The sequence below is a fragment of the Xenopus laevis genome, chromosome 4S (assembly GCF_017654675.1).
Source record: "Xenopus laevis strain J_2021 chromosome 4S, Xenopus_laevis_v10.1, whole genome shotgun sequence".
Lineage (NCBI taxonomy): Eukaryota > Metazoa > Chordata > Amphibia > Anura > Pipidae > Xenopus > Xenopus laevis.
Window position 1 is genome coordinate 97,966,456 of NC_054378.1, and position 11,413 is coordinate 97,977,868.

General features: G+C 39.6%; 1 protein-coding gene across 1 annotated transcript in view; it reads right to left on the reverse strand.

Moving 5' to 3' along the window:
* The window catches only part of olfml2b.S (olfactomedin like 2B S homeolog), a 69,649-nt gene extending 60,813 nt beyond the window's left edge, over window positions 1–8,836 (reverse strand). The window contains exon 1 of the mRNA XM_041561609.1: window positions 8,390–8,836. The gene's annotated coding sequence lies outside the window, so the exon portion shown is untranslated. The remainder of the gene's footprint in view (window positions 1–8,389) is intronic.
* Between the last annotated feature and the right edge of the window lie 2,577 nt (window positions 8,837–11,413).

Consider the following 11,413-nt stretch of genomic DNA (forward strand, 5'->3'; position numbering starts at 1 on the left):
TGACAGAGGTGGGGCATACAAATAGAATGCAAATAATGTACTTTGAGTTCTCAAATTCACAATGTATCCAGAACCTTGAGCAGTGAAGATTTTGCGTCAGATGTGGGGGACTCAATGTATGGATAAGGGCAACACTTTAAGGGGATTATTTATCAAAATCAAAATTTTTCTTGTTTTTTTAAATAAAAAAAGTCCGACCAAACTAAAATCCACAATTTGCCCTTGTTTATCAATAAAAAAACTCGAAAAATCAGATTAGGGAAAACCGTGATTGTCTTGTGAAAAAAATAGACTTTTTAATGTATGGCGCCTGAAAAACCAGCGTCAACTCCCCAGAAACTCTGAACATAAATTCAGCAGGTTTTAGACAGAGAATTTCTGGATTCGAACTTGGAACAGATTGGGGGCATAATAAATTGTGAAAAAATTGTCTTTTTTTTACCACAACTTTTTGGTGTTTTCGGTGTTTTGATGCCGTGAAAAGAAATCTCGCCTTAATAAATAAGCCCCTAAGAGTATTTTGATGAACTGTGACTTCTTAAATACATCAAATTCATATTCTAGTTATCATTTTCAATAGGTCTACAAACTTTCAAAAATTTTGAAAAATGTAAGAAAACATTGAGTTTGCCTACAACAATGGCCACTGATGTCTATCTGAACTTGTTTTTTGTGCTTTATACATACCATACATTTGAGTTTTTGAAAATATAATTTGAATTCATGAGTTTAGGGCAGAGAAAATTTGAATTGGAATGCTGATCAATCAATCCCATAGAAAGCAAACATTGTACTAGAGTTTTCTAACACCTGAGTTTAAGAACCATTTCACTGTGACCAGGAAAATATCCAGAACATATCCAGAACCCTGAGCTGGGTGGATTTTGAGGCAAATACAAGGGATTCAATGTATGGATAAGGGTCGATAAAGGCAGTATTCTGAATCATTGATGCCCAATACCAACACACCTGTGACCTCTTAAAATGTTTTTTCTCTTTAAAATACCTGATTAAATACTCTGTTTTTTTTAGAACCAGGTACTGCAATCAGGGAAGTTTAGGAGGTCCCAGTAACATGGTTCAGGAGAGGGGAAGAGTCCTAGAGGGGCTTTGCTTTTCTTTAAGCATTTCAAAAACACACATTGAAGGTATTTGCTAGTGCTTTTTACCCCTTGGTTTTTGCTAAAATTAAGAAGTCATAAAAAGCACACTTGTTCAATGATTTTCACTAGAGGGCAGCATAACTTCTTCAGAATAGCATCTTGTAGCTTGGCTTATAACACTAAGGATAACACTGAATACTTTTTAACATACAGCAAATAAAAAACATTATAATTTTTAGTTATTAACAATTTTTTTAAAAAACATATTTTTCTATATAACCATTTAAATGCAGAACATTTTATTTACTTATAGATCTCCCAAAATGTATTAGGGCTGCTCTTTTTGTGGAACAGATCCATTCTTGGCCATACCTCCCAACAATTTGGAAATAGAAAGAGGGACAAAAAGATTTGGCGCACGGTGAACATTTTTTGACTGCGCCCTAATTACCATGTTCATTTTATAAAATTTGTCAGTTTATGAAAGTTTAACATATTTCTGTGGTTTTTATGTGTTATTACATTTTTGCTAATTACGGTGAATTGCCCTTTATGCTGCAAGTCACAGTTTCCCCAAGAGACCTGCTTATATTAAAGGGATCTATGGTCAAAAATCTAAATCCCCCTTTGGCTTTGGGGAGTTAATATAAGTGTTTTTCCAATAGCGATTAGTTATTTTTTATGAGTAGTTTTTCGGGCAATCACAGCACAATCATATCCTCCACATACCTGCACCAGCTTTAGCATCGCCCAAAACCTTCACGGCCCGTGGCGGTCTCCTCTTCTTGGTCCGCCTACCATTGCTAGTCCCCGCCCGCCTATCAATGAAAAACGAGTAGGCAGTGACGGTGGGAGTGATGGTGTGAGGCACATCGAGCCTACTCGTTTTTCATTGGTAGGTGGGGACTAGCAGAGGTAGGCGGACTGAGAAGAGGAGACGGCCACGGGCCGTGAAGGTTTTGCGTGATACTAAAGCTGGTGCAGGTATGTCGAGGATATGATTGTGCTGCAATTGCCTGTATAATTGTAATAAAAAGCACTCATCCTGGTGGTCCAGTGGTGCGGCGTAATGACACAGGCGCGCAAATGCACGCAATGGCGTGAAAATTGAACACTATAAAAGACCCATTTGGGCTTTCAGACCTTGCCTGTTTACTCCTGTGGTGTTTTGAGCTTTGTGCTAATCTGATTCAGATCCTGATACCTGTTTTGACCTCTGCCTGGCTTTTGACGATTCTGAACTCCTGTATCCTGACCCTTGCCTGATATTCAACTACCTCTTCTGCCTAATCCATCTGATTGACTTCCTGGGTTTGACCCTTGCCTGCCTGACTACGTTTATTCTCTGCCTGCCTCGACCCAGCCTGATCTGACCACGATTCTGTCTAAACGCCTTGTACCACGACCTTCTGCCCAAAGACCCAAGGCCCAGAGCCCTGCATTACCCAACTACAACCAAAGCAGCCCAGACAAGTAATCTGTCTCGTCCAATCATTTGTGTTTCCTTATTTTTTGTGATGTGCGAATTAATTCGCCAGGCACTAATTCACAGCGAATTTATTTTTGTTGGCACCAACTAATAAATTCAAGAAACTGCAGTGAAAAATCTGCCACAACAAAAAAAAATTGTCGCAGTCAGAATAGCCGCGCATATAAAATTGTCACGCGTCAAAATTATACGGCACAGATTCGCCCATCACTACTTATTTTATGAGGAGGAGACTAATCTTAATGTACATGTGCTTAGATGGTATCAGATGTGCTATCTATGATATTAAACCAGTGTATCTAGGATGAGCAAGCATTTTGCAGCTTAAGAAACATTAATGTGACTTTTGTGCAGGTGGAAAGAAAATCCCAACAAAAATGCATTTAATTCATCTTGAGCCAGGCCCGTTTTGGTGAACTTTCTGGTGGAATACTTATCCATTTACATTAAACAGTCAGCTGGCAAGGACATAGCAGAGCTGGGAAAGCACCACATTGTGTGTATACATTTTACATACAGGTAGGGTGGTCTGGAGTGAGATTTAAATATAGAGGTAGGATGGCACTTTGCACTGTTTGATAATATATTAAACAAATCAATCTGTTCATTAGAGTTAAAACTGGTGCATGTAAGCCCTAATCCACTGAGTCTTTAGACCCAAAGTTAGATTAGCCGGAAATGTCCTGCTAAGCAGTACTGGCTTAGTGAGCAAGATCTGTTTATGTAAACAGCAATGGATCACAAAGCATTGAGTGGGACCTAGTTAAAAATAAATATTAAATAAAGGATATGCACTTGATTCAGTGAAAAAAAACCCTCAAACCCTTTTATAGGTTAAAATAAGCAAATAAAGAGTTTATACGTTTCAGGTTTATACATTCAAAGTAAGGTTGTCAATCCCTATTACAAATATTATTAATTATGGCAAAATAGAAAATGCTACCCAATTTTCATAGCAAAACACTTGAATTGAATATTTCTGCTTTTGTTAAGTGGTACCAACAGCTTGTAGCTCTCCACCTGCTGTTTTGGGAATGGTTACTCAGAAACAGCTGGTGAGCCATAGGCCATTCATTTCTGGTCCCCTAAAAAAAACTTAATGGGGGTTCCACTCTACAAAGTTATATTTAAAATGGCCAGAATAGTTAGTGTGTGAGCAAAGCAGTGAGCAAAGACTTAAAAGTAAAAGCAGGAGGAAGGAGGTTGTGCACAACAAAATGCCACTAGTATAGAATCTATGTTTATGCATTCTATTTGAATCTCGGGGAAAGCTACATTATTCTCAGGCAGAACTGTTAAAAGATAAGAGTTATCAAAACAGGATAATACAATTAGGGTTGCCACCCAGATGCCCCGGTTTTCCTAATTTGGAAAACCAGCCAGGATTCCGTGAGATTGATGCAGCTATCTGCTATTGACCCCTCTACAGCTCACCATGTCCCCTCTACATCACAACCCGCCCTTGCTTCGTCCTGGCCTCACCTCCCAACACTGAGTTAGTCGGGAGAAAAGGTGGCAACTCAACTTGCATTGTAGGGAGGAGAAGCTAAAATCAGAAATAATGAGATGGATGAAAGACAGGAGCAGGAGAGGGAAATCAAGTGCAAATATATACTGAATAAAGTACTCCCTCTTTTAAATTATAAGGATATTATAAGTTACCGTGGCGTTTCATGACCATATAAAAACACAAGGCTGAAGGCCTAATGTTTTTATACAGGTCATGGAACTCCGAGGTAACTTCTAATATCCTCATATTTTACAACAGGGGGTGTTTTATTTATTATAATACACAAATTTCAGTGAGTCATGTGACAGAAATGACATCCGAACTCACCCTTTATAACTGATGACATCAGAACTCAACGTTTATAAGGATATCATTTACAAGATATTCATAGCTTTTTGTGTATTATATAGTAATTACCGTATATACCAGAGTATAAGCTTTTCAGCATCCAAAATTTGCTGAAAAAGTCTACCTCGGCTTATACTCGGGTCATCGGTACCCGACCCGAGTAGCTGAGATTGCAGTCACTTTTAATCATTCCTATACCAACAGTTCACTTGGGGAGAGACTGCAATATCCCACAATGCCCTCTGTTGGTTATATGAAAGAATAACAGTGACTGCAATATCACACAGCACCCTCTGTTGGTTATATGAAAGAATAACAGTGACTGCAAAATCACACAGCGCCATCTGTTGGTTGTATGAAAGAATAACAGTGACTGCAATATCACACAGCACCCTCTGTTGGTTATATGAAAGAATAACAGTGCGCCCTCTGTTGGTTATATGAAAGAATAACAGTGACTGCAATATCACACAGCGCCATCTGTTGGTTATATGGAAGAATAACAGTGACTGCAATATCACACAGCGCCCTCTGTTGGTTATATGAAAGAATAACAGTGACTGCAATATCACACAGTGCCCTCTGTTGGTTATATGAAAGAATAACAGTGACTGCAATATCACACAGCGCTCTCTGTTGGTTATATGAAAGAATAACAGTGACTGCAATATCACACAGCGCCCTCTGTTGGTTATACGAAAGATTCACAGTGATGGCAATATCAAACAGCACCCTCTGCACATGGCAGTGGGACAGTGGAACAATGCACACAGTAATCCGTTTGGCAATTCTCTGTCACCATCAACTTTGCAAAGAAGTCCGGTTGATCGCTGGGGGGGTCGCTTTGGCAGAATGTGCGCTGCTGGGAGACAGGGCTGTAGTTGTGTCTAGGCTTATACTAGAGTCAATAAGTTTTCCCAGTTTTCGTAGGTAAAATTAGGTACCTCGGCTTATACTCGGGTCGGCTTATACTCGAGTATATACGGTAATATACCCCCTATTGTAAAATATAAGGATACCGGTATGGGATCCATTCTCCAGAAACACGTTATCCAAAAAGCTCCAAATTACAGGAAAGCCATATCCCATAGACTCGATTTTAATCAAATAATTAAAAAATGTCAAAACTATTTTCTCTGTAGTAATAAAACAGTACCTTGTACTTGATCCCAACTAAGATATAATTATTTCTTATTGGATTTTGGCAGAAATAAAATATGGCAATCCAAATTACAGAAAAAACAGTAATACATAGGCCAAATTGCTTTCCTGAAGTCATTGATTTCTACCCGCTCATGCGCACACACTTCCAATGATGTCACTGAAAGCTTGTTGTGCATGTACACCTGGAAATCAACCTGCACAAAAAACCGGGAGAAGGCATGACAGGAGGCTGGGGAAGAGGGCCAAAATCAGGCAACTCCTGAAAAAATGGGGGGGAGGGGTTGACAGCTCTGCATGTGCTCCTGGTACAGGTAATAGAGGTGATGCTGCTCTGATAATGAATGCCCCAGGGGGGGCAGCTGTGCCGCTCTACTTCGGAGAGAACTGAGTGAGCTCTGTGGGCCTAGCAGTGTCGTTCATTTGCAGCTTTTGACTTCCATGTTTTAAACTATCCCAGCATTAAAGCATAGATCCTCCAGATAAAGGTAACACCTGAGAATTGTCCCATTTTAATGCTTCCCTGCTATGCCACATTGCATTTGCTCCAGAAGTCAAATATTTCACCCTGGGACCCAATGGCAAAGACTGCACAATATACTTGTTAATTAGTATTGAAAATTGTATACTTCCCGCTGCCTTTTATCACTTTTCAGGAATGGCTGTGAACATTGCACACATTTTTATGTATTGCATGTACACTGTATATGTAATGTTTTTACTGTGTTATGAATTATGTGCAGATTACTTTTCTGGGACATGGAACACCGCTTTGGTTGAAATGCTCAGGGAAAACACAGGGCACATGAATGAAACTGGGCAATTTGCTCCTCAACATGTATGCCTTGAGCACATGGTATGGTAGTGTAATACTTTATAGCCTAGGTAGCGACTGTTTGGGATTTATGGTACAACACTCCTAATCAATGGCTCAGTCATCCCATTAAGTACAATGGTTACAATAAGTCCAGTCACTTAGAGAATAATCTCAATACTAATAGATGTATCATATATTCTCAGTGATACTCTACATTCTCTCGTTAAATAAAGAAAGGGCAGTGAGGTTTGCAGCCTTGGGAGGACCTAGAAACTATTTGATAGACTGGTCCCTCTTTATTCTTAAAGGAGAACTAAAACTCAACAAATACTGTAACTAGTCTAGAAATGCTACACCTAGGGGTCCGTTTACTTAAGTGCGGTACATCTGACTTTAAGTTTCCGCATGTTATCGCTGAGAAAATTTTAATGCCAGAATATTCGCAGCGACTGAGTTTACTAAACAGCGATGCGCTCAGAAGTCATTGCGATCACTTGCGGTAAGTACGTTAACAAACCAGCTTACGTTAGCGGTAATTTTAGCTAATTTTCTGGCGACAAATTAAGGTTTTGCGAATATTTCTGCTATAAAATAGTCTTGTTTTATGGAGGTTATTATGGCAATTTTTACTGTGACATTTTTGGCCAGAAATGCATCTTCAAAACTCAAACTTTATTGACTGATGATTATACCATCCAACCAGGGCCGGACTGGGAGTTAAAAGCAGCCCAGGCAAAAACATCTAAGCAGCCCACGTCCGAGCAGAATATAAAGGTTTTAAATGACAACAAATGCTATACACAAAACACCATATTCAATAAAATGCAGGAAAAATAACCCATGGCATCCAAGCTCAAGTTAGAATGCAGTTATTGGACCCTGCAAAGCTTTATGTCAGATACGTTTTTTCTATATGTGAAATTTCTCTAAATATAACAAGGTCAACTTAAAGGATTCACCAAAAACCTAGAGAGTTTAAAATCACAGACATTATTGTAAACATTCTTTGAAAAGTGGCCTATTGAGTGCAGAAAATAGGTTAGCTATAAAGCATCAGGCGCTCAGATGCCGCTACAAAATGATGACTATTTCATATATACAGTATAAATACCATAGAACTTATAGTAGGATGGCACAGAGATTATTTCAGAACTCATAGTAGGATGGTATACCTTATTTTGTAGCAGGGCCGGAACTAGGGGTAGGCAGAATAAGTGGCTGCGTAAGGCGCCATCATCGAGGGGCACACTTTAAAGATGATTTTTTTTTTTATTCTTTGCGCTTATTCAATAATTTATTTCTATAAACATGGTACTCGGGCTGCCGGGCAGAACGGAATCCACCTCCCGCCTTACCTTCCTCATCTTCTCCCTACAGCTTAAGAGCTGCTTCTGTGTGGTGGGCTTGTTTGCCAGGTACAGGGGCAGTATGATGGATGACTGCATATACATATTTATATAAATGAAAATTTTCATTCATTAATGTATTGTACACTTTCTTGCTTTCTTTATTTAAATATCGTCATGGTAAGGTGGGAAATGGTAATGCCTGAAGGGGGGGGCTAATTGAAACTTGTATAGGGAGCCAAACTAAATTGGTCCAGTCCTGTTTGATAGACTACAACTCTCTAATTATGGGTAGCCAACATTAACTGTTCCTCCAAATAGTTTTACAGATAATTCATTGGGGTTGGAAGCAGAATGATTAAATAATGAATTATAGGTTGGCATACCAGCTAAATCTGAGAGCTGTAGTTCTACCACCCTTAGCAGTATGATATACATAATCATTGCTAGCATGTGCTGTATTAGGTAACCATTATATTAAAATGAGGGGAAATCAATGAGCTCTTGTACATTTCCTTCTATTTTAATGACAGTTATTGTTAAAAATCAGGCAGACATCTCCTATTTTAAGCATTTCCTCCTTACTGCCAATTACAGTCAGGTATAAGTTCTTACTGTTTTGTCTTTAGCTTGGTTGGGCCTGTTATGCTCAGCTGTTTTACTGATTCCTCTCTGTGTAGATCTGTTCAGGTTCAGGCTGAGAGGGTTAATTGATTCCTGCACGGTCGCACAGCCCCAGTCCCCACGGAGCCAGAGAGATAAGTTGGCTGCACGTTCTCAAAAAGAGGCGCGCCTATTTGTATCTTCTCCTATAGGTCAGTGAGTAAGTCACCTGACCTATAGAAAGCATTGGCTGGGCTGGCTGCTGAGCCGTTATGTAAATGTACAGCACTTCAGGACCCAGGAAGAGGGAGGGAATTATTTCAACTCGTGCACACACACTGCAAAGCTTGTCAGTACGGATGTTCCGATTCTTTATTTCTAATTGCTTCTAGCGGCCCATATACATAAGGAAGAGGGCAGCCCATCGGGCAATTGCCCGATCTCACAGATGGTCAGTCCGGGCCTGCATCCAACAACATTACCAGAGTAACCCCAATCAAACATGTCAGCATCATATAAACCCTTCTGCCAATAGAATCATATGAACAAGAAATCATTCCAGTCAATCTCTTTGCTTCATAGAAATGCACAGTTTAATGTAGCCAATCACAATGAAACCAAAAAAGCGTAGAGGCTGACAAGTCCTTGGACTGTGATGCCGCTGCCAATAATACAACTCTGAGCTGAAACTGCTGCTGTTGCAACAGATAGAAGCAGAAGCCAAAACATTGTGTCAGCAATAGCTACAGATCTGTCAGCAAAGAATGATGGGTAAAAAAAAACTAGTATTATGGGATATTTCCTGCCCCTTGAGAATTTTCTGGCGAAAAAAATACTTTTACGCCACTACATAGGTGGCGGTAAAAGTTTGCGAATATTCTGGCGTTAATTTTGTCTATAGCACATTTCGCTGTTTAGTAAACCAAGCGTTAATGTGTATGTAGCGTTATTTTCAGCGAATGCGACAACTGGTGAACAATTATTATTGTGCAAGAAAATTCGCAAATTTATATTTACCGCTGGTTAGTAAACTGGCGATAACACATTTGGCGAAAATTCTGTCTATAAATTTTAATTCTGTCTATAAATATTTTTAACGCACTTTAGTAAACGGACCCATTATATTTACTGCAGGTTAGTAAACTGGCAAAAACATATTTGGCAACAAATTTCTCTATATTTTGTGCGCATATTTTTACCGTGCTTTAGTAAACGGACCCCATAATGTTTTTAGTTTCTGTACCAGCCCTTTAGGCATAAAGATCTGCTGCTTCAAAGATGACCCAAGAAGCTCATCTTTATCTTTAGCTATACTACCAGATTCTTTGGGCTGCTGTCAGTTACCCAAGCTAAGGAACTGATTCATATTATCATTATATATATATATATATATATATATATATATATATATATATATATATATATATATATATATATATATATATATATATATATATATATATATATATAGTCAAATACAAGAGTCCTCTGCACTCAACCCATTATCAATATATTTAAGACAGCGACATTTTGTGCATACTGCTACTAAAAAATGCCTTACCCTTTAAACAAAACAGGGATTGTTTGTCCATATATTGCAATATATTTAAGCTGGCCAACTACGTCAAAGTCATCCCATATCTGGCCAGTCCTACGCTTAATTTTATCTGATTCATTAAGAATTCTATTGCTTCATTATACATTTTACAAATGGACTAGGTATTACCTGCAACTTAACTTGCTGCTTTCAAAGTAAACCTCCATACTTGGCTGCCCTTTTATTAGACACCAGTGGGATCACCTGACTATAGCTGGGAAGGGTGGGAGCTACAACATGGAGCTGGTCACTGCTCCTGTATAAACTATAACAATACAAGGGAAAGTTGTGCTCACCACTATTTTTTATATATATATATATATATATATATACAATATAAATGAACAATACAATCATGAAGAGAAATGAATTCAGGGCATTACAGGGCAACATAGGAAACATAGATTCTGCATTAGCTCCTAAAGTAGATTACATTTTGCTAATGTTTCCCTGATCCTTGTTGCAACTAAGCAGTGTCACAGACACTCAGAACATGGCCGAACAAGATGGCAAGTGCCCTTGTGGCACACGTGAATTAATTATTCTCGGAATGCTTTAGTAGGTAATAGTGCAAGTGCACATACATCCTGATGTTTTTGACGCATGTGTATTCTCCTTTTAAGGACACGCACCGTTCACTATGACCTGATCTGAACTTATTTTCCATGACACTGAGCCTTTCCTTGTGCTTGATTGCCGCTGATCTTCTTCCTCCTGACTTGACTGTGCTTGAATTCAGCTCTGCTTTTGCTGCTGATTTTGTACTAGGTTTTTTGGATTTTTTTTGTGGCGGTAGTAGATGTTACCACATCAAATTCAATTAAGGGCCATTGGTAAGTTGACCTAGACTACCAAGATATGCAATTGCTCATTAATTAGGATTTTACTGGATCCTCCTACCAGTGCTGGCCAATGCCGGATGGGCGCCCAGCCATCACGGCCGGTTCATCGTGTCCTGCCCCCCGCATGGTGCACCCATAAATGAGGACGCATGTACGTGGCTATGCACAATCGAGGATGAGCATGTGCGGCCATGTACAAATGAGGACGTGTGTGTGCAAACTAGGTCACTCAGGAGCCGTCAGAGAGTGGCACCTAGTGATGGGCGAATTTATTCGCCAGGCGCGAATTCGCAGCGAATTTGCGCGTTTCGCCGCCAGCGAATAAATTCGCGAAACGCCCGCGAAAATTCGCGGCCAAAATTAGCCGGCGTCAAAAAATTTTTTTTCGAAAAAACTGACGCAGGCGCCAAAAACGGGCACCGGCGCCGTTTCGCAAATTTTTCGCCGTTTCGCGAATTTCGCGCGAAATTGCGCAAATTCGCCCATCACTAGTGGCACCTGCTTAACCTGTTTCAGTAGTGGACTACGGGTAGGCTGCTTATGATGTAGGTGCCTGGCAGCCCCCAAGTATAAAAAATGTATATGGATCAGCGGCTA